This window comes from Tursiops truncatus, chromosome 2 (genome assembly GCF_011762595.2).
Source record: "Tursiops truncatus isolate mTurTru1 chromosome 2, mTurTru1.mat.Y, whole genome shotgun sequence".
NCBI lineage: Eukaryota > Metazoa > Chordata > Mammalia > Artiodactyla > Delphinidae > Tursiops > Tursiops truncatus.
Window position 1 is genome coordinate 34559313 of NC_047035.1, and position 27985 is coordinate 34587297.

Sequence of the window (27985 nt, forward strand, 5' to 3'; positions counted from 1 at the left end):
ACAGAGGAAAACTGGTGGTGTGGGTAGGGAGGGCACTCCCTGACAGCTATCCTCTTCGGAAGGAGAAGCTATTGCTCTTGAATGTCTGGTTCTGGTTTACTCTGCCTTCTGCACTGCTAGATCCACCCCCACTAGACACACACGCTTCTATTAATAGATACAACTCAAGACAGCAGCTTCAGAAATAACCTCTTCTTCAAGGTCAGTGCGAGGCCATAGAAACACCATCCTGGTCAACCCGCTGAACCAATAGGTGGACACTGGTTCTCAGATAAAAAGACCCCCAACCCTCAAGGATGGGGCACTGTGGAGGGGGAGTGGGACCACCTTATGCATTTCATGGGCCTTAGGCACTTGTGCCCTCATAGCCCATTCCTCTAAAAACATATATTTTAGGTTATACTTTATGACTACATTGTCATAAAGACAAATATAATTCAGCCTTGACTCATTTTTTATATATTCATTTTTATTATATTATATTTTATTATATTCATCTTCTACTTCTGATTTTTAAAAATTAAAACACTTTCATGGGCCCCTACAAGTATCGTGGGCCTGTATTAGACTGGGCTCTCCAGAGAAAGAGAACCAGTAGGAGATACATAGATATAGATACATAGATATATAAATATAGAGAGATTTACTGTAAGGAATTGGCATATGTGGCGTCAGAGGCCAAGGAGTCCCACAGGCTGCAGTTGACAATCTGAAGACCCAGGAAAGCCAATGGTGTAAGTTCTTGTCTGAGTCTGAAGGCAGAAGATCAATGTCCCAGCTTGAAGACAGCCAGGCAAAAGCTTGAATGCTTCCTTGCTCTGTCTTTTTTTGTTCTATTTAGGCCTCTGACAGATTGGACGAGGCCCGCCCACACTGGGCAGGGCAACCTGCCCTACGGGTCCAGCAATTCAAATGTCACTCTCATGTGACACAAACACACCCAGGGTAATATTTAACCGGATTTCTAGGTATCTTATGGCCCAGTCAAGCTGACACAGAAAATTAACCAAGCCAGGACCTCAGGCGCCTCGTCTGCTGGGCCTCCTGGAGAAGTTGGCCCTGAGCGTCAGGGAGTAGGTTAGATGTGGCCCTTTCCTTGGAGTTACCACTTTGTCAATGGGACCCACAGAAGAGATGGCTCTTGCACACAGTGGTTACCTGGGCTCACTGCCAAGGGTCTTGGGCCTGCGGACTGGGACCCAGGCATTTTAATCTCTAGTTGGGAGGAATGGGAAAGAAAGAGGGCCAAGGCCTCGGATGACTGGTTTTCATGTTTCCTTCGTCACAAACCATCTCTATCCTTAGGACGCTACAACAGTTAAGATCAATATTCTGCCATCATTCCCTGCCGTCTCTTCCATTGGCCCATTAGCTGGATGGCCTAGAGAAGGCCTAGAGAAGAGTACCCATTTGCTCAGGGTGTCAAGGCAGGTGGTGAAATAGAATCATGGGAACACCAGGGCAAACTGGGAGATCCATGGAGCGTGTCTCCCATGCCCCAGGCCTGACCAAGGAGCAGGGGCAAGGCGAGAGAGACAGAGAGTTCACAGCTAAGATTTTCAGGGCAAATCCTCCCCGCCTGCATATTCAAATCATAGACCGCAGTCTATGCACCTAAGGCCCATTTCATGTTGCTTTACCTCCATATCAAGGAGGTTTGATCTTTGAGGAAATAAACACTGACCCAGCTTCAAACAAGTCAGACCTCCTGCTATTTATTTTTAGTTCTCTGGACGTGTGCAGATCGTCACCAACGCAGTAAAGAAAATGCAGAAAAGAAAAATGCTTCCCATAATTACCCAGCTAATAAATCCTGGATGAAAGGCTCCTGGGGACAGTGTGTTCTGATGACCTTTGCTGGGGAGGTAGCTCTGTCCCTGAGGAAGAAATGAGATGTGTTGGATGTGGGGTGGATTAGACACTCCTGGCCTGTGCATCCTGAGAGAAGGCTTGAGTCAGGGTGAGTGAGTCAAAGGATGGGTCCTCAGCCGCTGCTCAGAATGAGGAGAATGTGTGTGTATGTACGGTGTGTGCGTGTGTTGGGGGGAAATGAATGTGTTGCGTGTGTGTTTGTGTATGGGGTGTCTGTGTGTGTGTTGGAAAGGGTCTGGTGGAGGATGAGGGAGAGACTGGGGAAGTCTAGTCATGGGTTTTGAACCAGAGATGGGGGTCTATTTCCAGGGGTTTCATGGGCACTCGAAGTTTTTTTCCTGCCAAGAATCTATTTCTCCTTTTTTGTAGTTGAAATTCTTCTTGAATTTCCCTTTTGCTTAAGCCAGTGGAAAGATCCCTAAGTGAACAATAGAAGAGTCCAGTAAAAAGAGCACTGGACTGAAAGTCAGGAGACCCAGGTTCCAGCACTGGCTCTGTCACAAACCAGGCTATGACCTTGGGTAAGTCACTCCTTCCCCTGCTCTCAGTTTCCCCATTTGTCCAAAGACCAGTGGTTTTCAGATTTTGGGTTTCATGGACCAGTTTAAATCATCATAAGTAGCCACATCATCAGCAACGATCACCAACATTTTATGGAAGAAAGATTATTTTAACCCCCAAGGTACAAAGGACAAAATCTCAAAGTTGAAAAATGGGGTAAATTTAGATTTAAGAAAAATCCACTAGTTCGTATTTTTTCCCAATATTGCCCTAGACAGGAGAAAAGAGCACCATAGATGTACTGCTCTGGTGCCTGGAGTTTCGTGACTATTAAATTTCACATACTCCCAGGTCCATCTTCAAGCTGTAATGTGGTAGGATGAATCTTTCAGTTCTGCACCTTTGTCCAGAATTATCAGTCTGTGAACGGTCAGTAGCCCAGCCCTTAGCTGCCCTTTCCTCCTTCTGCAGATGAGAGAATGGAAACGTCTACGACGGGAAAGAGACATTTCCCCCAAACCATGCCGATGAAAACCTACTGCTCCTACTATTACTACTGCTACTGCCCCTGCTACTGCTCTTACTACTGCTACGGCTACTACCATTACTGCTACTACTGCTACTGCTACTATTACTACTGCTGCTACTGCTATTACTACTGCTGTTACTACTGCTGCTGTTACTACCATTACTGCTATGAATACCATTACTGCTACTACAGCTACTAAAATACGAACAACAGCCTGTTCCTGACACTGTTATAAGCACTGTACATATTTAGAGTTTAAAAAGCGAACTCAAGTTTCACAACAACCCCATGGGGTAGAAATGATTATTATTTGCATTTTGCAGATAAGGACATTAAGGCACAGACAAAATAATGACGTCACAAAATAATATTCAGTTGACCTTGGACTCTCCTGACTCTGCAGAGGTCAGATTAAATGTATGTGTGTGTCTAAGCCTTGGGACATGTAGACCAAAGCTCACTGTCCTGGATCCTATAATTTCCCACCTGCCAGAGAGAAACTGGTACCTGTCCCTGTCCCTGTCCCTGTCCCTGTATGGATGGCCTCCTTCAGTCAGGGTCCAACAACAACACAATCACTGCAGCTACCATTTACCTTGATGCTCTGGATGAGGTCCTTGGCCTCCATGATCTCCCTTTATCCTCACAAGACTCCCATAGGAAAGGGGTTTATTGTTTCTCTTTTGAAGGTGACATAACGGCAGCTTACAGAGGCGACCTACCAAGGTCACACAGCTGGCTGGGATTCGAACTGAGGTCTTCCTGACTCTAAAGCCCCTATTCCTAATCCTGTAAAGAAAGGGGGAGACTATGTCCCATTTTGCAGTCAGAAATATAAACTGCTCAGAGAAGGGAAGTAATGGTCCCAGACCAGGTTGGAGCTGAAACCAGCATCAGGCCTAAATCCCCATGCTTCCTAGGTTCCTGTCCGAGCCCACGAGCACCCCACCTTCTAGACGCTGACCAGGAGAAGGCACTGGACAGGCATTTTTAGAAAAGGAAGGAGACTCGAGGGGAGATTAGGGACAGGACAAAATATCTTGGGGCCAGAGCACGCTGTCCTTGGAGCTCTTGCCAACATGGCTCAAAGTGGCCTTGGCGAGGTATTTGGGAGGGGGGTTCATAGCTGGGCTGGGAAAGAGGGCACCAGGCTGGGTGCAAAAGTTCCCAAATGGCAAACTGGTTGCTTGGTGTCATCTCTCAGCCTCGACTCTTGACCTGCTGGGCTCAACCTAGTTTTCTCAGCCTGGAAAATGGGGTTCACAGGGCTTACTCAAGAGACTGGGAAGGAACGTGAGATAATGACTTCCTTGATTTTGGAGTGAGGACAAGCCTGAAGACCTTGTTCTGCTCCCGTCCCCCACTCCCTGTCCCCTTCTCTCTCACCAGTCCTCCCCACCTTGGTAACCGGCACCGTCCATCATCAGGCTTCTCAAGCTGCAAGTCTGAGATTCAGCCTCGATTCCTCCCTGTCTCTCACTCTAGCCCATCAGCAAACCTCCAGGTCCAACCTCCCAAATATGTCTCAAGCTCCACCCCTTCCCCTCCACTCCACCACCGAGTCCAAGCAGCGTCCTCTCTCACCTGGACACTGCAGGGGTTCCTGAATGCTCTCCTCTCCCCCACTCCTCCCCTAAAGCCTATTCCCAGACCTACAGCCACAGTGATGCATGAAAATTTAAACCAGATCATGTCACTTGCTTAAAAGCCTTCGATGATCTCCCATTCCACATAGACACAAATCAAAATCCCTAGAATTGGTCTGACTGGTCTGGCCCCTGCCCATCCAACCGTTTTAGGCCACAGGTCTCACCCTCACTCAGTGAACCCCAACCCCGATGAACCTGCAGTTCCTAGAATCCATCTTCCTCCAAAGGGCTTTGGCACCTTCTGGTCCCTCAGCTGAATGCTGTTCCCGGTCAACAGCTTCCTACCACCCAGGCTCAGCTCAGACAGGTCGTCCCTGACCATCTTTTCCGAAGCAGAATTCTACTTCATATCCTAGCACAGTACCCGTTTATTTCCTTCTGAGCACTCACTACAATATAAACATGTCATTTCATGGCTTTGCTTACTTGTTTATTTTTGGCCTCCTCCATCAGACTGTAATTTCCCTGAAGGCAGGGATCTGTCTGCTTACGGTCGTAGCTCCCTAGCACAGCACTGGCACTCACATACTTTTGGATGAAAGATTAAAAGTCCATTCCAAAAGTCACAGTAGGATCTCAGCCCAGTGTCTCTCCTGCCCCTCCTGCTTCTACTCCTCTGCTCTCTTCCTCAAGGGGCTGGCCCGCTGCACGGAGGCTGGGAAAGTGAGGAATCTGCTCTCTGGGCTGGTTTCTGACCTCGTGGGAAAAACCTGCAAAAGGGCTGAAAGCGGCAGTGAGGTTCTAGGGTGTTGATGGGGGCTGGAAGCAGAGTGATAACTCCCAATCGCCCACTCTGGTGTCCTGAGGAGATTCTTTCCCCAGCCTGGTCTCCCTCGTGGAAAAGAAGCCCCCTCTGCTGGACCACACAAGGATGCCGAAGACTGGGTACCCCCTAGAGGGAGCAGCTGTGAGATAGCCAGGAGTGGGTGAGATCTGGTATTTCAGGGCCAGGAAACAGATGTGGTAGTTTGAAAGGAAGCATTTGTACTCTCCCTCAGGGCTGCAGAACATCAAGATTCAAACCTTGGGTATGTCGCTGGGCAAGGTCTGGCCCCCCCACTAACCCCCCGCCGCTCCATGTAGAGAGCGGGTGGGCTCTCCCATCCCACACAGGCACCTGGAGTCCTGGGCATTTGCCCAACCTTCTTAAGGGAGGTTGGCCAACCTTGACAGGACAGTAGTTTCTTGTGACATCCCTAGATCCTGGCAAGAAGCCCCAAGGCTCTGGGCAAGAATGGATCTGTACGTTCCAGGAAAGAGGCTTCTGTGGGAAGCAGAGCTATGGTGACATTTCTGTACCTCAGGGATCGGCTCGCAAGGAAGTAAGCCCTCTGGGAGCCACAGAAGCTCAGAACTGCGTTAGCAACACACCCTATCAGACCTGTCTCCCCTTCTCATCCTGAAAAGGAAATATTCAGCAGTCTCCAGAAAGCTGCCTGCTAAGCTCTCCCTGCTCCCCAGTTTATTGCAAAAATGTGTGGGCAGTAAACTCTCCTAATGAGAGGACTACATCCCACACAGTGGCGCCAACGCTAGACACGGCCAAGGACGCAGTGGGGTGACACGTAAAGGGATGCGAGGGCTTGGATCGAATCCAAGGCAGAAAGGGCCTGTTACCGCCTAGAGACTGGGGGTCCAATGGAGGGAAAGGGGAGGGGGTGACATCCAGGCAGGTTTGGCTCGAGGCAGGGATCCTGGAGATTATTTCTAAGTGTTCTGTTAACTTTTCAAGTGCCCTTCCTGGGATTTTGACAAATCAGTGAAAACTTGTATGACCATGAGGCATTTTTTAAACAGTCTCTAGAGCAAAATACAACATAACAAGTACCAAGGACTTAAGTGATTCTACCCTGCTGTGGCCACTGCTCTGTGGGCATCTCACATGGGGCATGGGCTGCCCATGGGCTTTGGCGTTCTCTGCAGTCATCACTATTCCTTCTGTCCAGTTCCATGCAGGCACAGGGTCTGTCACCTGAAACGCTGTCTAGTCCTCTAAATGTTCCCATGGTCTGCGGTTTGCTTAGAGGTTAGTGGTTCTTAAACTTCAGTGTTGTTATGGGTCAGCTGACCTGCTTGATAAAATGAATATTCCCAGGCACCCTTCAGAGATTCTCATTGACTATGTCGGAAGTGTGGCCCCAGAATCTGCATTTCTACAAGCATCGCAGGTGACTCTGATGTAGGGGATCCTAAGACCCCACTTTGAGAAGTACTAAGAAATCACTGTGCAACTGATTGCTTTCCAATTCTTTTCTATTTAAATAATACTGCCATGAAGACGTTGTAGAGATGATTTTTTTTTCTTTTACCTTATTTTCTTTAGACATTTTCTTAAAATAAAGATTACAGAATCAAAGGATCGGAATTGTTTTGTAGCGTTTGCCAAAGTAGTCTCAAGGGAATTTGAATAATTGAACATTAAGTTTTAGCATTTAAATTGATTTTTATAACAGTATAAAATTGTCCATATTGCAAGTTCAAGATTTATAATAGGGCTGGTCATTTTTCTATATAAAGCTTTGTGTGTGAACTATCGGCTCATTTCCTCTGATTACTTCTCAAAAAAGGAGCAGGATCCTGGCCTTTTATAGTTATATCAATTCCTTAGCTATTTTGGATAGAAAGCTTTATTTGCCACATATATTTCTCCCCCTTCTGTGGCTTTCATTTTCGGATTGGCTTTATTACATTCTGTGGCACAAAAGGCTTTTAACAACACATTTGGGTCCATCCGTCCTGTCTCTGATATCTCTTTCAGCAGTAGTCAAAATGTTTTCTCATCACAGTTGAAACGCATTTGCTTTTCCATTTCCTTCTCTGGCTTTTTCCCATTTGAAATGTATTGTAGTGCACGGTGGGAAAAAATATGGATATAAGCTAATTCTGATCCATGCTGATGTCCCACGATTTTTTTGAAAATTTATTTATTTATTAATTTATTTTCTTTTTTGGCCGTGCTGTGTGGCATGTGGGATCTTAGTTCCCCGACCAGGGATTGAAACTGTGCCCCCTGCAGTGGAAGCATGGAGTCTTAACCACTGGACCACCAGGAAAGTCCCCATGATGTACCACGATTTAGATGATATTTGTTAAATAGTGACTCTTTCTTATAGCCTTGTGTTGATGCTCATTCATCTTACATCAAGTCCTTAAATAACTTCAGTCTCTTTCTGTAGAGTCTATTCTATTCCCCTGGGCAGATTCTCTTGTCTTTACTCCAAGAAAATACAGTAATGGCTGTCTGGTTATTTTAAGTTCCCCCAAAACATTTTTTGACATTTTGCCCATTCATATTCCAGCTGAGTTTCAGAATTTGTTAAATCTTGTGATCTATCTCATTGTGTTTTTAAGTTATATTCTTTTGTAATCTTAACTTTATTTAGACTTTATAATCAAGAGGAGAGTTCTTCATTCATTCATGTTTTCCTTTACTCTTCCCACTTTAAAATTTTCTTTGAAAAAATATCATTGAGGGGCTTCCCTGGTGGTGCAGTGGTTAAGAATCTGCCTGCCAATGCAAGGGACACGGGTTCAAGCCCTGGTTCGGGAAGATCCCACATGCAGTGGAGCAACTAAGCCCATGCGCCACAACTACTGAGGCTGCGCTCTAGAGCCCCCGAGTCACAGCTCCTGAGCCCGTGTGCCTAGAGCCTGTGCTCCACAACAAGAGAAGCCACCACAGTGAGAAGCTCATGCACTGCAACGAAGAGTAGCCCCCGCTCGCCGCAACTAGAGAAAGCCCACGCGCAGCAACGAAGACCCAACGCAGCCAAAAATAAATTTTAAAAAATAAAAATTTATAAATATACATATATATATATCATTTTTTCCAAGTTAAATGAATTCCCAACTATTTTGGGGGAGGGAGGATCATGTTTGTGACTAAGCCAGCTCTCCCTCTTCCTTTTTCCTTCCCTCTGCCCCACTCTTAATTTATCCTTATACTCACTAAAATATACGTATTTTGACCCAAAATCCATGCCAATAAAATGATACACTCCCCCACCCCAGGCCCAGCGTATGTTGCTTCTTGGCTGCAGCCAGCAGCAGTGTGTGAGCTGCTCTGAGGTCACCTCCACCTGTCTTACTCCCTTTTCCTTCCCCTGCCTGTAAGATGGGCAGAATTGTCCCGGCACCACCTTCCTGGGTTAGGACACAGCTGGTTAGGAAGACTTAGAGTATTCCAGAAGTGTCATCCCTATTTATTGAACAAAACAGGAAGATACAGTGTAGTAAGTTGAATGAGTATCCCTTCAAGTCCATATAGAACATCAGGATGTGACCTTATTTGGAAAACAGGGTCTTTGCAAATGTAATTAGTTAAAATGAGGTCATACCTGGATTAGAGTTGGCCCTAAATCCAATGACTGTTGTCTGTATAAAAGAGAAAACAGAGACACAGACACTCACACAGACAGACACACAGACGAAGAATGCCATTTGACAACAGAGGCAGAGATTGGGGTGATGATGCATCTATAGACTAAGGAAGGCCAAGGATTGCTGGTCACCACCAAAAGCTGGCAGAAAGGCCTGGAGCAGATTCTCCCTCAAAGCCTCCAGAAGGAACCAACCCTGCCAATACCTTGATTTCAGACTTCTGACCCCCAGAACTGTGAGAGAGAAATTTCTGCTGACTTAAGCCACCCATTTTGTGGTACTGTGTTACGGCAGCCCTACGAAGCTAGTCTACACAGGATCCCTGGTCTCACCTGAAATCGTCCCCAGTGCTGACTTTTCATTGTAGGATTATCTAAAACACAGAGAAATCTCCTTGTGAGCCTGCCCCAAAGCAGAGAATGAACAGTCCACTCTGGAATGTAAATACTCAAGAAATGATGAGATTTTTCCTGTTTCCTGACCAACCACAGTCTCTCTTTGTAGAAGGTGAACTATTTATGGCATATTCCAAGTTCTAAGAACCCAGGGCTCTTTTGCAAGGGAGGCAGTGTGATGTAATTCAAAAAGCTCGGAAACTGGGCTCAGACCACCAGGGCCTAAATCTCGACTCTCATTTGCCAGAAGTGTCGCTCTGAGCTGGTCACTTAATCTCTTTGAGCTGGACTCCCAATCTGTAAAAGGAGACAATAAAAATTTATACCTAACATATTTTAGGGAGTTATTGCTGGGATCTGATGAGACAGTTTATGGGAAATCATTGTTTAAATTGTAAAGCATCAGGCAGATGTTATCAATCACTCATGTTTGCCTGTGGGGTGGGCAGGACAGAGAGGAGGGGCAGGAGGGACATTTACTTCTCACTGTATCCTTTTTTTGTTGCATGCATATAGTGAAAATAATATGTTAAAAATATTTTAATGTGTAATGAAGGGGAAAATGTAAATAGAATTGTGTGCCCATTTCCATCGTCGCCCAGCGAAGACATCTAGAATGTGGGCACCAATGGCCCTCAGGTAGGAACCTCCGTCTCTCCGGAGCTTCCGGTGCAGGAGCTCCTGGGACACGACCCAGCTCATATCTCCTGAACCATTTTTCCTTGCTTGTGTTAATCCACAGTTTGGAAAATAGAATTGGGTGTCCAGCCCTGCCATGGATTTCACATTGTCTGATTTACCTTTTTGAAATCTAGAGAGAATAGGGACCCCTCTTGCCAAGTGATTGGGGCAACTTATAGAATTGTGTGTAAAGACAAAGGCATATTTGGGAAGGCATTTTCCCAGAGCATTTTGAGGTCTTGTGCTCATCCCAAAGGCACGGCAAGAAGTAAATGCTTTATACCCAGACAAAACTATAATTCTAAAAATACATGCACCCCTACGTTCATAGCGGCACTATTCACAATAGCCAAGAAATGGAAACAACCTAAATGTCCATCGACAGATGACCGGATAAAGAAGATGTGGTATATACACGCACAATGGAGTATTACTCCGCCATTAAAAAGAATAAAATAATGCCATTTGCAGCAACATGGATGGACCTAGAGGTTATCACACTAAGTCAGAATGAGAAAGACAAATGCCACAGGATATCACTTATATGTGGAATCTAAAATATGACACAAATGAACATATCTATGAAACAAAAACAGACTCACAGACATAGAGAACAGACTTGTGGTTGCCAGTGCGGAAGTGGGAGGGGGAGGAAAGGACTGGGAGTTTGGGATTAGCAGATACAAGCTATTATATATAGGATGGATAAACAACAAGGTCCTACTGTATAACACAGGGAACTATATTCAATATCCTGTGATAAACGATAATGGAAAAGAATATGAAGAAGAATATATGTATAACTGAGTCACTTTGCTGTACAGCAGAAATTAACACAACATTGTAAACCAACTATACTTCAATAAAATTAAAAAAAAAAAAGAGGTGATTTAATCAGAGTCCCCGAGGCATCAGAATGGGAAGCAGAGCCTTGCCTCCACTTAATGAAGCTCTCTGCCCACCCCCCGCCAGGTGATGAGCAGGTCCTCCAAGGTCCTGAGGGCTCATCTGGGTCCTTCCCCCTGATTCTATGTCCCAGGGCTGTGCCTGACACTCGCACCAGCCCGCTCGCTGCCAAGACTCCACTCCTCCAGTTGTCACCACTGGCCTCTTCGAAAGCTCTATCCCCTCGACAGCACTAGCTGGTCAATGTGACACTCTACCTGGGTCAGCCTTCTGCCAATAAAGGCCCCTTCTTCATCCTGCTTTGGGGGTATAAGGCTTAGAGCAAAGTCCCTTGAGCCCCCAGTACGGAGGCTCCTTCGGCTCTGCCACACAGCCCTCTCCTTCGGAGCACTGACATTTCAGTCCGGCACCAGCTGCGGGGCCAGCGCAGCCTTTCTCCAGAACCATTTGGGCCTTGGTTTTGAGTTGGAGCCACCAGGTGAGGATCCTTCCCCACTTTAGCAGTGCCCTGATGTTATTCCCCACGACCTATCTTTCCCAAGCCCCGACTGTACGTAAGTGAGCTCAGATTGTATACAGGATTCAGATTCTGTCCCAGGAGGCCCTGGGTCCTTGCCATCTAGGGTGTGGGGTTGTCGAGCATAAGAGGGGGCTGGCATGTATGACCGTGGCCTGTCTCCATGGGCCTCAGCTCCAACCAAGACATAGCCAGGCTTGCCCTCCTCTTGTAAGAGTTTAACAAGGATGCTTGTGATTCCCTTATACACTATAATGGTTCAGAGCAACAACTTTGGAGTCAAAGACAAACCTGGGTTCAATCCCAGCTCCACAGTTCACAAGCCATGCAACCTTGAGCAAGTTACTTAAATCTCCTGCAATCTCAGTTTCTTCATTTGTAAAATGAAGATCAAATAGAGCCAGGTTACAGGGATGTCAAAAGAAGGAAATGAGATAATGCATATAAAGGGCTAACTGTTGGTACCTGGCTTGTAGTGAGCACTTAATAAATATTAATTTGTTGTTGTTATTAATGAAATGATTTAGTTTCTAGTGATAGCTTGAGCTTGGTGAACTTGAGCAAGTTATTTCACCTCTGTGGGCTCTTACTTTATATAAAATGAGAGGATGGGTCTTGAGCCTTGTATTCCTTCCTACTCCACGATCCTACGATTCCTTTGACCCTAATGGGGTAATTCCACCTGCCACGGGGACCAATGTTAGGATGATCAGATGAGAGAGGTTGCCAAAAGTCTACCAGGCTTCTTCAAACCAAAGCCTGTCTGTCTCCTGGCCTAGATCCCAGGGCGGCGGCAGGAAGGGCTGTGGGGAGTTTGCCTGTAGCAGTAGCCTGGTAGGTAACCAATATTAAAGGAAGGAGTGCCAGGCCCTGAAGTCTACCTGAGAAACAGAGTCTGAGTTCCAAAGGAACAGGCATCGCTGAGTAGGGTAAATGTCTGCCCCAGACTGAGTCCTAGTAAGAAAAGTTGTGAGGTGACTCCGGGCTGAAAACGCGGTTTCTTGAGCTCTCTAAAGAGGCATTGTGGGCATTGGTTAAAGACCTGGCTGAAGAGCCAGGCTGCTTGACACTTTCCTAATGACTTACACACACTTAGTCTTCACAACAACCCAGAATCTTGGTTCTTCCACTTAGCAGCTCTGTGACCTTGGTCAAAGTACTTAACCTCCCTGGGCTTTACATTCCTCTTTTGTGTAGCAGGGGTAGTAACAGGAGTTCCCCCCACTGAGTTGTTGTGAAGACTAAGTGTATATGGGTCCTTAGGAAGGTGCCAGGCATATACGTGTTATATAAGTGCTGGCTGCGAATATTTTTATGATATTGCTTTGGGCTTGGTATGCTGAGGACGCCTTTGCACGGGGGAAGGCAGGTGGTCCCTGTAACGTTGCAGTAGAAACAGTCAGGAGCTTCCGCCTGAAGGTCTGGGGCATAGGTGGAGCTCCTATAAGACACTCTCTGGAGAGTCTCAGAAATGTGTGCAAAAGGCTTTTTGGATGGTCCCATACCAGTGGCAGAGCATACCAGAAAAATACAGTGTCTCACAAATTACTATAACCCCCCATGCAGGGGCCTGAGGAAACTAAGTTTACCCCCTCATTATTCGGGATCGAATCCCCTCAAGTCGGATACCCCTGGATGGGCTAAACAGTAAATTGTCATCTGCCATTCAGCGCAAATGAGTTTCTCAGATGAGCCAGTGTTTTAGCAGAACCCAAGGAAATGAGAACTAAAATTGGATGGGGCAGGCGGGTCCTAGCACGGGTTCTGTGTGGGACAGCAGGTGGGTGGGCCCTGGGTGGCAGACAAGAAGCTCTGAGTGTGTTTTGGGCATACGTGGGGATTGCAGAGAGCAAGGAGGCAAGCACCCGACAAAGGTGGCCTGCTTCAACCTCGGGTTGAAGCCCCTGGGTCCACCATTGACAGACTCTCCGTGGGCCACAGCCCACCAGGGCTGCCCCTCATGCCCTCCCCTGGCCGACCGAGGTGGTCCTTCCCCGCGGAAGCCATCTCGACCGTGTGGGACTTGGCTGCCCCCTAACGGCCACTAGGCAGAAGTTCTTCTCTTGGAGAAAACGCGAAGATTTTACAACAGCATTTGGATAGCGCTTTTCAGTTAAAAGGCACTGTCACAAATATGTGTAGCCTTTCTGCTGAGTACGCCCCCTAGCTCCCATAGTCCTCAGCCACTTGGAGCATATTTTCCCCCACCCGTCCCCAGCCACCTCCAACACTCCACCTTTCCGATTCCCTGGACTCATCTAGTTTTTCCTTACGGGTGGAGGAAAGGGTCCTGGAGCCTGGGGAGGACTGGGTGAGTTCTGACTCCTCCAGGGCCTTGGGTCCTTGCTCCAGCCAGAGGACTGGAGAGCACAGCTGGAAAATGGCAGCCCCTCCGCTCAGCTTGCCCACGCTCTCCCTTCTTCACACAGTGGTCCTGACCCCCTGGACACACCTCAGGCCTAGAATTGCTCTGAGTTGTCTTTGCTTCTGAGTTGCAAACCCCAGGAGTCTGCAACTTTCAGCTCCTCTTTAAAGCAGACTCCATCCACACCATCCCCCCCAAACCAGCACACATCCTGTCCTTTCTCTGCTGCTGTTTGAGGGGCTTACCGATTGTCCCCAGAGTGAAGGGGGTAGCAGATAATGAAACCTCCAACAGGGCAAATTACAGAGGTTCCCATACTTTCAAAGGTCTCACAGACATGATCCCTCGTCTTTGGCTCCTAACTCTGCTGAGATCATTGAAAACCCCAAGGGTGAGGTTCAGATCCTCTTCCCTCCTCAGGAGCTCGGCCAAGATGCTCTCAGATCCAACAGTATTCTCCCTTGTGTGGAGTGTCTTAGAGGCCATTGCTGATTATCTTTCCGCAGGAAAAGGTAATCTGAGAGTCATACTGAATATTTTAAATGTTTGATGTGGTATGTGTTTTGGTGTTTGATGTGGTATGTGTTTTGGTTTTGGATGTGTTAGTTTGAGAAACCACTTACCGATGTCTTGTTTGGGGCAGCATAAGCCAGCCATTAAAATGGTTTCATTCTGCGTATTAAACTTTGTTTCCCCAGGCAAGGCAAAGCAGTTGAGCCAGTTGGGATGACGTCCTTCCTCTCAAAGTGAGACCTGGGAAGAATTAAGGCAATGAGAGGGGAGGATGCAATGGAGGGGAGCTGGGTCTGCTCTGATGGACAAGAGCTGGGCTAGGACCACGGGGGGACCGACTCCCAAGCACATGATGGGATCACAGCAGTGGGCATGGCTTTCCTGATCCGATGGCACCCTGAGAGCCAGCCTGACCCCATGAGCTTTGCCCCCCATGGAAGCCTCAGCAGGCTGGGGCCCAAGAAATGGGGAGGATGTAGGATGCTGAGAATGGACGTGAGAGGCAAGATGGGGGTGGAGGGGGTTGGTTCTACTTCCTTCTCTCTTTACGACCCCTAATATTTCAGCTTCTCTCCCCTGCCTGGTGTTGAGCATTCAGTTTCATTGGACCATAATAGGTGAGAAGAAAGAGAGGGATTTAAAATCCTTGAATTCCTCCAACTATTGCAGGAGCCATCAGAAACACCCACCAAGGGCTCACTTGCACTTGGATGCTTCCGAGTAGGGTGACAGCCACACACTTGCCCTCTCTGGGGGGAAACAACACCCCCTGAGATGGAAGAAACACTTGGGACCTAAAGGTAGCTGCATCAGCACAAGCTCGTTATCCACACGCTTCCCTTTCTTGCAGCTCCCTCTGACTGTGCCAGTATTGCCACAACCCTCTCCAGTCTTGGCTCAGACCCCCCGCTTCCTCCTTCCTGGGCTGCCCCACTTTCCCCAGTCTGGCAATGGGCACAGACTCTCCCCACTCTGTGGCCCCTCCCCACCTCTCAGTCTTGGCCCCCTTAAGGGCTCCCCATTCTGTGAGCACCAAGGGTGCCCGGACTGTGCTAGGGGCTGGTAGAGGAAATTCCTATAGTACAATCTCTCTTACGAAGAAGCTGGTTGGGGAGGAGACTGGGGAGGGGTGGTCATAGGTCAGGAAAGAACTACAGGGACTTCCCTGGTGGCGCAGTGGTTAAGAATCCGCCTGCCAATGCAGGAGACACGGGGAGACCTGGTCCGGGAAGATCCCACGTGCTGCGGAGCAACTAAGCCCGTGTGCCACAACTACTGAGCCCGTGTGCCACAACGACTGAAGTCCGCGCGTGTAGAGTCCATGCTCTGCAACAAAGAGAAGCCACTGCAATGAGAAGCCCGCGCACCGCGTCGTAGAGTAGCCTCCGCTCACCGCAACTAGAGAAAGCCCGCACGCAGCAATGAAGACCCAAGGCAGCCAAAAATAAATAAAAACTTTAAAAATTAAAAAAAAGAAAGAACTACAAAGCCTTGTCGTAAGTACTATCCTAGAGGTTTATACAGATGGTCGCTTAATTTTTTAAATTCAGTCTTGGAAACAATATGCTCCCAATCCCTTTTTGTCCCTTTCCTTCCAGCTTGGGACACTTTTGAAAGAATGTGATGTTTGTTGCTGCAAACACACTGAAGATGACAGGGCAGAAAAATGGGAAAAGCCTGGTTTTTGATGGCAGCATTAAGCCATTGAATCAAGTCTGAAACCATCTATCTCCAGACTTTTTGTTAAGTAAATAAAAACATCCCCCTAGGGTTTAAGCTACTGTTAGTTGACTTTTTGGTTACTTGTAGCCCAAAGCATTATAACCAATACACATTTTCTTCCCTGAATGAGAGAAGAAAATTAAGGGGGATTTGGGGATGGACAAATCACAGTTCTAGTGACCAGTCTGGGCAAACCCAAGTTCTTCGTGGAAAGGGGCAGAAAATCCTGTGGTAGATGGGCCAACGTCACCTTTGTTCAACTTTTTCAGCCAATATTTATAGAGTGGCACCTACGTCCCGGGCATCAGGGTTAAGTTGCTGAGGCTAGAATCAAGAGCAAAACCACACACGGTCCCAGTTCTCATGAGGTTTAGAATCCAATGAGGGAGTAAGACATTAACCAAATAGTAATCCTAACAAGTAAATAATTAGAAGCTGAGCTAAGCTTCTAACATGGAGGAAACGAACAGATGCTGTGAGAACCTACAATACAGTACATACAACAAAGCCTGGAAGCTGGAAAGACCTCCCTGAGAAAGCAATCTATCTATCTATAAGCTAGGAGCTGAAGGAGGAAGGGGACGGGTGAACCAGGCAGAAGCTAGTGAGGGCTGGGGATACTGGGAGCAGTGCATGCAAAGGCCCTGGGGCAGGAGGGAACCAGGCTGGTTTAAGAGCTCTGAGAGAAGCAGACTAGAGTTTAAGTGGGTTGAAAAGTTTGCCTTCAGTGTCTCCCCAAATCTGGCCTACCAGTGTTCCCCATGATACCCCCTGCTTCTTTGCTCATCCCACACTGCCCTTCAGGAACCCTGTGTCCTCAAGGCTCTTTGACTAAAGTTTGCACATTCTGGAACTCCACCCAGACCTGCCTTTCCCTCTAACCCCACCCTTCAAATGACCCTCCTCCCTATCAAAACCCCCTTTGCCTCCCCAAAAACCAATCTATCAAAGAATTTCTCCTATATTTTCTTCTTAAAAAAGAGTGAGAGGGCTTCCCTGATGGCGCAGTGGTTGAGAATCTGCCTGCCAATGCAGGGGACACGGGTTCGAGCCCTGGTCTGGGAAGATCCCACATGCCGCAGAGCAACTGGGCCCGTGAGCCACAACTACTGAGCCTGCGCAACTGGAGCCTGTGCTCCGCAACAAGAGAGGCCGCAATAATGAGAGGCCCGCGCACCGCGATGAAGAGTGGCCCCTGCTTGCCACAACTAGAGAAAGCCCTCGCACAGAAACGAAGACCCAACACAGCCATAAAAAATAAATAAATAAATTTATATAAAAAAAAAAAGAGTGAGAGAGCAAGTGAATGAGATATTGAGAGAGAAAACCAGCCTGTCACTGTTGGAATTCAGACAGCAAGCAAATTTTAGGCAGGAGGCAAGCCCTGGACCTGGCACCTCCCACACACCCTCCTCCATAAGCCACCAGTGGGCTCTGCATGGGAGATGCCTGGGGTGCAGTTCGGGCTCTCAGGGTGGGCCGGCTGCTCCCTTCCCTTCCTGGATACACCAGTAACTTCTCCTCCGCCACGGAACTCAGAGGTCTCTGCACCCAGGTTTCTCACTGCAACTGTGCCCGGGGCTTTGGGGGAGGGCTGGGCCACCCTCTGAAGAACTGACTTCAAAAGGCCTAAGGAGCGGCAGTGTGGCCCAGTGGGAGGCGGCTGGCTTTGGAACTAGACAGCTCTGGGGCGTGACCTGGGCCATCACTAAGCTTTCTGAGCCACACTTGCCTCATCTGCAAAAAGGGAGTAAGATTATCTTCTTTACAGAGTTTCTGTGAGGATTAGAAATAAAAATGTATAAAAGAAGGAGAGAGAGGAGATTTTTAAACCTAAGCTAGGGCTCAAGCACAAATCTAGTGTCCAGGAATTAGCATTCAGTCTCAATTTCAAATATTTTGCCCTACGTGTCCACTCCCGTGTATTGGGCCCTGGGTCCTGAGTTTTTCTTTGGAAAGCAAGATGACCCCTGTAAGTCAAGATCTGCATGGTCCAATTTGCTAGCCACTGGTTACGTGTGGCTACCTAATTCTAACTGAAATAAAATGTAAACTTCAGTTCCACACCCTAGCCACATTTTAAGCGCTCAATAGCCATTAGTGGTATTGGACAGGGCAGATATAAAACATTTCCATCAGAAAAGAAAGTTCCATTGGATAATGCTGGCTTAGAGAAAAGGACCATGTGTAACAGGAGGTCCGCTTATTTTACTTGTCATCCCACTCCTGGACCAAGACACAGACTGGGACCAGCTGGTGGTTAAAGCACTACATGCGTGCGATTGTGTCTTTGTGTGTGTGTGTGTGTGTGTGTGTGCACGCGCGCACATGCATGTGTGTATGGGTGGTGGACAGGCCAGGTGTCCAGCCCTCAGACTTTTAAGATGAGCTCAGTGACACCACTTGCAGGGCTTGAGCTGGTGGGTAAATTCGCAGAATGAGAGCCCACCACAGCGGTCTCAAACCTGCCCCATCTGTGAGACAGCAAGGCTGGGGGCAGCGAGGAGGTCCCCACCCTGGAACCCAGTCCTGACTCAGGACCCCAGGAGGAAGGACCTCTTGGTGTTAATTCTAAGGCAGAAGGGGAAGAAGGTGTGAGGCTACGAGATGCAAACGTGCAGCCCTTGGGGCACAGGGACATGTAACTGGGATAGCTACCTTGATTCAGGGGCTACGACAAGGAGCCGGAGGGTAAAACAAATACACTTCCCAAGAGTCTGCTCCAAAAAGGACACATGAGGAGGGGACTGAGTCATCCCAGGTCCTAGGGCTGGGCTGACCCACCCCAGGTCTGCCCTCCCTGGTTGCCTCTGGGTCTCACACACAAGCACTGCATCCTCTCAAGTTGACCATGGTCTTCAGGGAAATATGGACTGTTCCCCACCAGGCCTACTTCCCAGAGACCCTGACATCATAGGTGACAGGCTTCCTACCCAAGTCCACTTCCAGAAGCCAGCAATGTACTGAGCAGGCCACAACCACAAGGAGAAGCACCTCAAGGCACCCCAGAGCATTTCACACCTGCAGACCAGGCAGCTCCCTGGGATTGTGCTACAGAGTTACCTGTCCTCCAAAATGCCTCCATCCCCTGCATTCTGTTATTCATTCAGAAGTCACTGGAGGGAGACGCAAGAGGGAGGAGATATGGGGATATATGTATACGTATAGCTGATTCACCTTGTTATACAGCAGAAACCAACACACCATTGTAAAGCAATTATACTCCAATAAAGATGTTAAAAAAAATTGAAAAAAAGAAGTCACTGGAGGGATTTCCCTGGCAGGCCGGTAGTTGGGACTCTGTGCTTCCACTGCATGGGGCACAGGTTCAATCCCTGGTCGGGGAACTAAGATCCCGTGTGCAGAGCAGTGCAGCTAAAAATAGATAAAATAAAATATTACACGTTTAAAAAAAGAAAAAAAAGTGATAAAAAAAAGAGAAGTCTTTGGAGCACCAGGCCTCTGTGCTGCTCCATTCCTTGGGAGACCAGCTCCGTAGAATACAATACACTACCTCACTGCACCTCTGAGGTTACGAGCCCAGAGTTGGAGTCAGACCTGTATCACCTTGGCAAGTTACTTCTGTTTCTCTACCTGTACATGCAGAGAAAAACAGCAGCTACCCCACAGGTCCGTTGGGATTAATGCACCACTTAGCACGGTACCCTAAATATGTCAGCTATCATTATTACTAGTAAGCTGTGGTTACACTCAGCGCTGAGCCACAGCTCTGTCTGGGAGTAGCTGAAGGGGGCTTCAGTAGCTGAGGTGGGTCTGCGACAGGCAGGGTCATATGCTAGAGAGGGAAGTGGGGAGGACCATTCTGGGAGGAGGACAATTGTCTTGCCCAGTCCTTGGGGCTGCCTGCCTGACTGGGCTGACCCCTGAGCCTCCCCCACTTTTCCCTTCCTAAGCCAATCAAGAGACACCACGAGGGGTAAGAGGGAGAGAGGGAGGGAGGGAGGAGGTGGCCATGATCTGTGTCCTGGTTTGGGGTGGACACAAAGCTGAGGGCTGGATAGCTCACCACCGCATCTTCACATCTCTGGCCATAGCGTGTCCCCATCCCTGGAAAAGTGCCATGAGGGATCCAGGACTGTCCTCAATATAAGCTGCCTGGTGGTGGCCTCTAGAAAGAGAAGGCACAACTGCCCTCTTAGCACGGAGTACCCTGTCTTGTCATAGGAAGTGACGAGCAGGTCTGGCTGTCAGAATGACCTCAGAAACTCACTGTCGGTCTTTTTATCCTAATAATGACAACTAAAATTGTAACAGTGGCAGTAACGTTTAAAACCTGCAGTTTTTCTGGTATCAATTTCCTTATTGCTATGTTGATATCTCATTCATCCAGAATTCAGTACCTGGCAACCTCACTCATGTGCAAAACAAAGTACAGAAACAGAAATCAGGTGAAGGAGGAAAAGCCTGGAGAAACTGAAACAGATATCACACGATGACAGCACTAATGCTTCTGGATGCCATTTATCCCTTTTCTTAAGCACCATCTAATAACCCGGGTTAGTTGTCTGAGTCTAATCAGATTGTAGGCAATTTATAGAGTAGCCGCTGGAGATGGGCACCCTGACAGCAAGAGAAGTGGCAGCCGGTAATAAGGGAGGAGAGAGAGAAACTATGAAAAGCAGACCACAAACCCATAAAGCACAGCAGTCTGGCTCTGTTTCAGAGGGCGTGTTTGACAGCATCTCTGCAGTTCCTGCATAATTCCATGCTCTTCCCAACGGGCTCAGAAGATACATCTCTAGAAGTCCAACGGGTGAGTGATGCAATGGTTAGCACTGTGTTCATATAGGGCCAACCCTCACCCATCCAGTCTCAAGCTCTCCCCGGCATTTCTGAGAGATGCAACGTTACCTACTTCTTGTTACCACTTTTTTTTCCCCACTGAGGAGACAATCCAGAAGGAAGAGCCCTAGCCTGGTGTCTGGAGACCCGAGTCACCCGTCCACCCAACCGTTATTCTCTGAGCTCCTGCTATGGGGCTCCATTTCCTCCCCTGTAAAGTGAAGGTTGGTCTACGTAAGCTCTCAGACTGATAGTTCATGTTTTCAGGACGAGGCTGTTTGGGGCTGGGCAATAATGATCACTAACATTATCAAGGGTTGACCAGGCACAGGTGCTTTCTAAGTGCTTTACGTAGCTAAGCTTTAATCCTCCAAACAACCCTATGAGGCTCAGGTTAAGTGGCAAAGGGCCCAGCAATTGTTTTAATCCCTAGCTGTCAATGTCTTGAAATTCTTAATTTTTGAACCAGGAGCCCACCTTTTCATTTGGTATTGGGCCCTGCAAATTATGTTGCCGGTCTCCCCTCTAGAGTAGCTGAGTAACTGACAGTTGTGGTCCCTGACCGACGACAATAGCTAGCATCATCTGAGAGCTAGTCAGAAATGCAGAGTCCCAGGCCCGGCACAGCCCTCCGGAGTCAGATCTGCGCTTTTATCAAGATCAGATCCAGAGCCTGCAATCTCAATCGCTGTCGTCTGCTATTTCCTTCCATGTCCGCATTTACTGGAAACAGGAAAGACCTCAATTTCTGATCATCAAGTGAGGGGAGATTCACCTTGCTTCTGGGAAGTGGGCTTCTAAGGGTCCCAGATCCTAGAACAGCGTGGGCAGGCCCCCCGCACAGACTGTCAGCAGCGTCAGCTAATTCAGACGTTACACTGTCCCCAGGACCGGACTGGGGTGGGACTAGGACGGCGGCGCCAAGGAGCGGCGGGCGCAGAATGTAAGGAGGCACGCGCTCCCAGGTACTGATTCCGCAGCCGCACGGCTCTGATATGCGTGCCTCAGGTGAGAAAAGTGAAAAGTGAAAGCGAGGGGAAAGTGAGAAGTCTCGGTTAGCTGGCGCTTCCCCCACCGGTTCGGTGCCCGTCCGCGCTGTTCCGCAGGCGCGCGTGGGGCGCTTAGAAGAGCCAGGCTCCAGTCCTGGGGATTTCTGGTTAGAGCAGCTCGGTACAGGGTACGCCAAAAAAGAGCCTGATTGCTCAGAATCAGAATTCAATCCTTTCACCATCTCTTCTCATTTTTAACCCTAGGAAGCTAGCAGCAACCCTGTACCCCTCTGGTACCTTTAAGCTCACAGCTCTGCGTTGGAGATGGTTGGGGCTGCCTTCACCCGGCATCAGAGAACCCCTCCCGGGGCGGAGCTGGGTGCGTGGGGCCGGCGGCTTTTGTGCCCGCATGAGTGCAGGCGGGAGGCCAGGCTGAAGGTGGCTCACCTGAATTCAGCTCGAGCCATTCACAGCACCCGGGAGAGGCCAGAGACTCCCTGGGGCAGCGTCTAGTTGGGGCTCTGCATCAGCAAGGGCGCTGACCTTCAGCTGGCACCCATGGCTGCTGGAGTGGAGAGGGTCCTGCTGATGGGAGGGCTGAGAAACTTAGTGATTTTCCAGGGCCGAGGTTCCCAGAGCCGACATAACTTCAGAGCTTTTCCTCACCTGCAGAGATTTCTAAAATTAGGATTCTCCAGTCCACACACATCAGAATCTCCTGGAGATGGCCCCTGCTACTTTTGTATGAAGTAGAAAAAAGGTGCCCACTCTGAGCAGATGTGCCCTGCTGGGATGTGGCTTGGCAAGTGGATGGAGCCTTCAGGTGAAGAAACGCCCTCCCCTTAGGAGTGCAGCCCCGGGGGCTCGGAGATCTTGGACCGAGGGACACACATTGCCCTCGGCCCCATTTGCCCGCTTTATGCAGAACAAAACCTGCACTGCTGTGAGCCATGGACCTGGGTGGGGTTGGTGAAAGCCTTGCAGGTATTTCTGATGACTGGCCAATGGGAGTCTCTGAGGCCTGGAGAGTGGAGGTGATACATCTTGGCCAAACATGGCGCCATGGCCACTCACTTCCTGTGGGGCTCCTCAGACATTCTCAGGCCAAGGTTCTGCCCCTTTCTTTATTACCCACACAGAATAAACAAAAAGAAAGCCTAACCTCCAGGAATAACATTTAGGGAAGGGAGTGAAGGAGGGAAGAGGAAGGAAGGGGGAAGAGGAGGAGGGGAGGGCCCTTATCTACATTAAACAGGTCCAGCTCTGCCTGTGAGCACAGCTGAGTCATGCTAGGTGTCCTGCTCCACCCCCCACCACCTGGAAGTGAGACAGCTGCCAATGGGCATTTCTCCTTCAGGACTGGGTTCTGGGAGCTACACAGGCTTGCTGGTACTGGTGGCAGGGAGTCTGGGCTCTCCTCCACCAACGGCTGGCTGAGCACCCTGGAGGGAGTGACACCCCTCTCAAGGTGTTCCAGCCTTTCCAGTGGAAAAGGGAGGTGAGTTCCAGGGTGTTAATGAGAGGGCACTCCACCCCTTCATGTCTGGGAGAGGTTCCGAGTCACGTAGTTCTTTTGGCATTGCCCTGTAGCATCCATTATGGTGAGAGTGGGCAGCTGGGATAGAGAGGTGGGTGTATCAGTTTTCACTAAGTTACACCATGGTAACAAGCAACCCCTCCCTTCAAACCTCAGTAATTACAACAAAGGCTTACTTCTCACTCAGTCTGGCTGCAGCTCCCTTCCCAAGTTGTCTTCATTAATGGATCCAAGCTGTAGGAACAGCCCCTCTCTGGGTCATGCTGGGCTGTGGCACAGGGAAAGAGCAATGGTGGAACCAAGTGATGGTGCTTAAAGCGGCTGCTGGGATATGCAGCTGACGTTTCATTGGGCAAAGCAAGTCACGTGACCCATCCCAAGTCTCTTACGTGTGACTTGGAGCAGGGACGTATGATTCTATCACAAGGATAGGGCAGTGAATAATCAAGAACAGTAATGCAATCTCCCACAGTGGGACCCTGACTTAGGCCAAGGGGATTCCTTCTAAGGAAGAGAGAACATCCTTTGGCCAAAGGAGACAGTATGAAGTGGTGAAAAGAAAAAGGCTTGGAATCAGACAGGTCTAGATTATAACCTGGACTCAGCCACATACTAGCTGTGTGATCTTGTCCAAGTTATTTACCTTCTCTGAATCTTCTTTTCCATCTACCGAATGGGTATAATACTTAGTTCACAGGGAAATTTTGAGGCTTAAATGAGATAGTATATATTAAGTCTTTGGCACATAGTAGGAATACAGTAAATAAAAACTCCCTACTCTACTCCCTGCCCATCTTTTGTATCTTATCCATAACTCTGGAGGTATTTATTACCAAGACTCCATCTACTAACCTCACAGGGTTGGGATCAAGTGGAACAGAGAGAATTTATTGTGTCCTTACTACGTACCAGGCACTGAACCACACAGTTTACCTTCATGATCTCACTTGTTTTGTCCAATAACCCTGTGAGGTAGGTACGATTATTACCCCATTTTATAGATGAGGAAAATAAGGATCAGAGAAGATAAGTAACTTGCCAAAGGTCATGCAGTGACAGAAATAGGATTTAAAGCCATGCTTTAGATTCCAGGACCCATGCTCTAGAGCAATGATTTTTGAGAGTGATTTGTTTGGTAGATAAGAAAAGAAACTGAGAGTAAGTTTGGAAACTTATGGCAGGTGGACATTGCCATGACATTCAAGCTAAAGCGAAATAGCCTTATTTTCGCTGAACAGAATACAGACTAGTTTAGGTGATGTAGAAGTCTCTGGTAAGTTGCATGTGGTGGAGGCCATTCTAGTCATGCAAGTAGGACCACACAATTGTCTATGACTCAGAGGAAATGAAAATCGCTGGTCGTCACCACAGACGGCGTGAGGGGCAATGTTCTGGAACACTGCATTCACTATGTGCTGGTGGGCCTGCCGGGTCAGCTGCGGCAGACCAGGGAAATATTTGTGGTTAATCAAAATGATACCTTGTTTACACTGATGGGTGAGGCCTGGGGGCAGGGTTTGTGTATTACCCATGGCAACTGGTTTGTGCCTTGTACACAGGATACACTCAATATGAGTCTCCTGCTCCAGCGAGTGAATGAATGAATTGATGGATGAATGAATGAATGTTTCTCACTCTAAGAGGGCAATTTGATGGCCTTGGGCAAAGCCAAGGTTTGGGCAAAATTTCTCTTCCAACTTTTCCTGTTGCCTGCACTCTTAGCTCCTCCTAGAAATGTGGTACATTTCTAGAAGGCAGTTTGGCAACATGTGTCAAGAATTTTAAAAATTTATATGCTTTAACCTAAAATTAAGCCCTAGATATTTATCTGAAATAATCAAAATCTTTATGTATAGAGATATTTATCATAGCATCATTTACACAGTGAAACAGGAAATTCAACCTAAATGGAAATGATCAAATAAATACATTATGAAATAGGCATGATGAAATATTATGCAGCCATTAAAGTTATGTTTTTGAATTGTTTTTAATGATTTGATGAGATGCTTATTAGCTATGACAAATGGAAAAGGAAGGGTTTAAATTTTTAAAATAAGATTTAATAAAAATATATGTGCATGTAAAAATACTTATCATCTGTCTAGGTGATGAGATTTGAGTGGTTTTATCCTTTTGGGTATTTTCTAAACTTTCTATAATGAGCACAGATTATTTTTATGATCAGAAAAAATATAGAAAACATTGTTTAAAGTCTTTTCTGGTTTTGCAGACAGTCACTCCCTCACTGCAGTCCTGCTCTGATGCAGGACACTGCTGGGGGAAGTGCCCCTGCATTTGCCAGGAGCAAGCCTTACATGGTTAGCTTGTATTCTGGTCCTGGCTTTGCCACTAACTGGCTGTGGGACTGTGGACAAGTCATTTTATTTATCTGGGCTTTGGGGTCCTCATTTATAAAATGAGGTTACTGGATTAGATGATTTAAGAATTAAATTCTGATTCTGTGATTCTAACAAACTCACTGGGTCAAGGTATTCATTGTGAATAAGGCTTCATGATTTATCCTTTTCTAGTGTTAGTAAATGGGATTCTTAGCTATAGCTAAAGAAGTGACTCTCTAATGGTAGAATTTCATATCAGACTGTGAATCACCTACACCCAAATACTGACCTTATAGCTCTCTACAGCTTACACATTCTAGACATCAGCTGGCCCTTTTGACAGAGTCAGAGTCCCTTCCACATCAGCCTCTGGCCCTGAAAGGGAGACGGGAGGTGTCTCTCTGGAAGAACAAGACAAGTTCCTTGGTCCCGAGTTTCCTTCCCTTCCCTGCTTCCTTCCTCCAGTCTCAAGCTCTTTCCCACTGTCTCCCTGCTTCCTCTATCTGCATCCTCTTCGCTGTGGTTGAGTCTGGTTTATGTTAGTGTAGTTCCCTGGTGGACTGGTGGCTCAGCCACCACAACCAGGGGAAGAGGGAGTGTGACTCATGCCCTGTGTCCAGTGAGTCAGACTCGGGGTGGGCTGGACCAGGGGCTTCCCTAGGACAGGAAGCAGGTTCTTAGTATGCAGAGGCCTTAGCTCCCTCCTAATATGGACGCTGCCAGGATAGGGGACCAATCTTTCTCCCTTTCCCATTTCTGTGAACTCATTTAGGAACCCCTCTTGCCAAAGAAAATGCCACCTCTTCTAAGCCTCAGAAGGTTGTGTCTGGGTAAGGCCAAAACTGCCTCTGTGCCAAATGACTGCCCCCCAGCATCCGAGAAGAAGAAGGAGAATAACAGACCATAGTTAGAGCCAAAGAGGATAAGAATTTCCCATTCCAGTCTCTCATGTCCTGGGTTTGAGCCTAGCAAGTTTTCACAGCTCCGATTATCCTTTCCTCCTCTTCCCAGCTCTTGACATGAGAAACAAGTGCATTCACACTGCCCTGGGGTTAAAATCCAAGTTTGTGTGACCTTGGGCAGGTTATTTAACTGCTTCAAGTTTCAGTTTCCTTGGCTGGAAAGAATGAGATAATAAACTCACCTCATGGCATGTTGTGCATTAAATAGAACCCAGCACCCAATACAGGCCTGGCTTTAGAAGGTGCTGAGTCGACGTTCAGTCTGCAATGGAGTGGAAGCCCCATTGCTTTTGGACTCCTCTGAGATCCAAAAGTCGCTTTTTGCAGAAGGCTGAAATGGGCCATTTCCAGGGCACGGGAGCCCGTTGTGCTTTGGGAGTGGACTCCAGGCTGGGTCTGAAAGGCAGTCGGGGCACCATCTCCCAATCTAGAGCTTTCTCTTCCCTTTGAGGCATCTGGGGCCTTTCCCCTTCCTGGTGAACAGTCCTAACAGGGCCCTTCACACTGCAGGGCAAACAAGGAATAAACTGACCTTCTCCTAAGGACTACCAGACAGGATCAGTTTTACTGATGCTTCCTTTTGTTTCCGGCTCCAATATGGCTTGTTGTCCATCCATCCAGTCCTCATTTAAATTTGTGACATTCTGTTCATCATGGATTTTTTTTTGCATTAATTTTTACTAAAATTTGAAAAAATATTTAACATATTTTAAAACATTGCATTAAAATATTATTTATCTTGATTACTGAGCTCCTTGGCACTCCCTTAACTTTTGCCCCTAATGATGGAAACTTCAGCTCTAACTTTTTGAGGGGAGAGGTGTATTTTGGGGACCGACTGTGCCTGCTTCCTTAAACCTGTGACCTTGCTAATGGGAACTTTTCTCTGCCCCCACCAGAGGCCAGGATAAAGCTCCCAGCCTGGTTCCAACTCCTCCACTCTCCCACCCCCATTTCCATGGAGCTCAGGAATGACCCCAAATCTTTGAAATCCTTTCGGTTCAGCTTAATTCCGTTAAGTATTAGTCAACAGCAATATACTAAGTGCCAGGCAAGTACCTGGTTAAGGCTGGGAGTGGAGGAAGATGGGCAAAGACGGGAAGAGTCAGAGGCGCAGAGCGCGCTGGGGGGACCTGGATGGAGAGAGCCTGGGCGGGGTAGGCTCCGGGAGGCGACACGGGGGTGGCCCTCCCCTGAGGACTAACCACGAACCTTAGGGCACCTTCGGCGGGGAGACCACGTCAGAAATCCCGTCCGGGATTGACTTCCTGCCCGGGAGGCCCCGCGGCCTCGGGCTCTGGGCGCGGGCCAGCGGGGCGGCG

General features: G+C 48.0%; 1 long non-coding RNA gene across 2 annotated transcripts; it reads right to left on the reverse strand.

Annotated features, from left to right (window-relative positions):
• Window positions 1-27979, reverse strand: LOC109547815 (uncharacterized). Of its 2 annotated transcripts, XR_002173742.3 has the most exons (7): window positions 27876-27974; window positions 27196-27343; window positions 25991-26102; window positions 23536-23627; window positions 22270-22488; window positions 14419-14548; window positions 1-9623 (listed from the first exon to the last, which is right to left on the reverse strand). It is a non-coding gene; the product is annotated as an uncharacterized lncRNA (long non-coding RNA). The 2 variants fall into 2 exon arrangements; XR_002173744.3 differs by lacking the exon at window positions 25991-26102 and having other exon boundaries at window positions 27876-27979.
• Window positions 27980-27985: the final 6 nt, after the last annotated feature.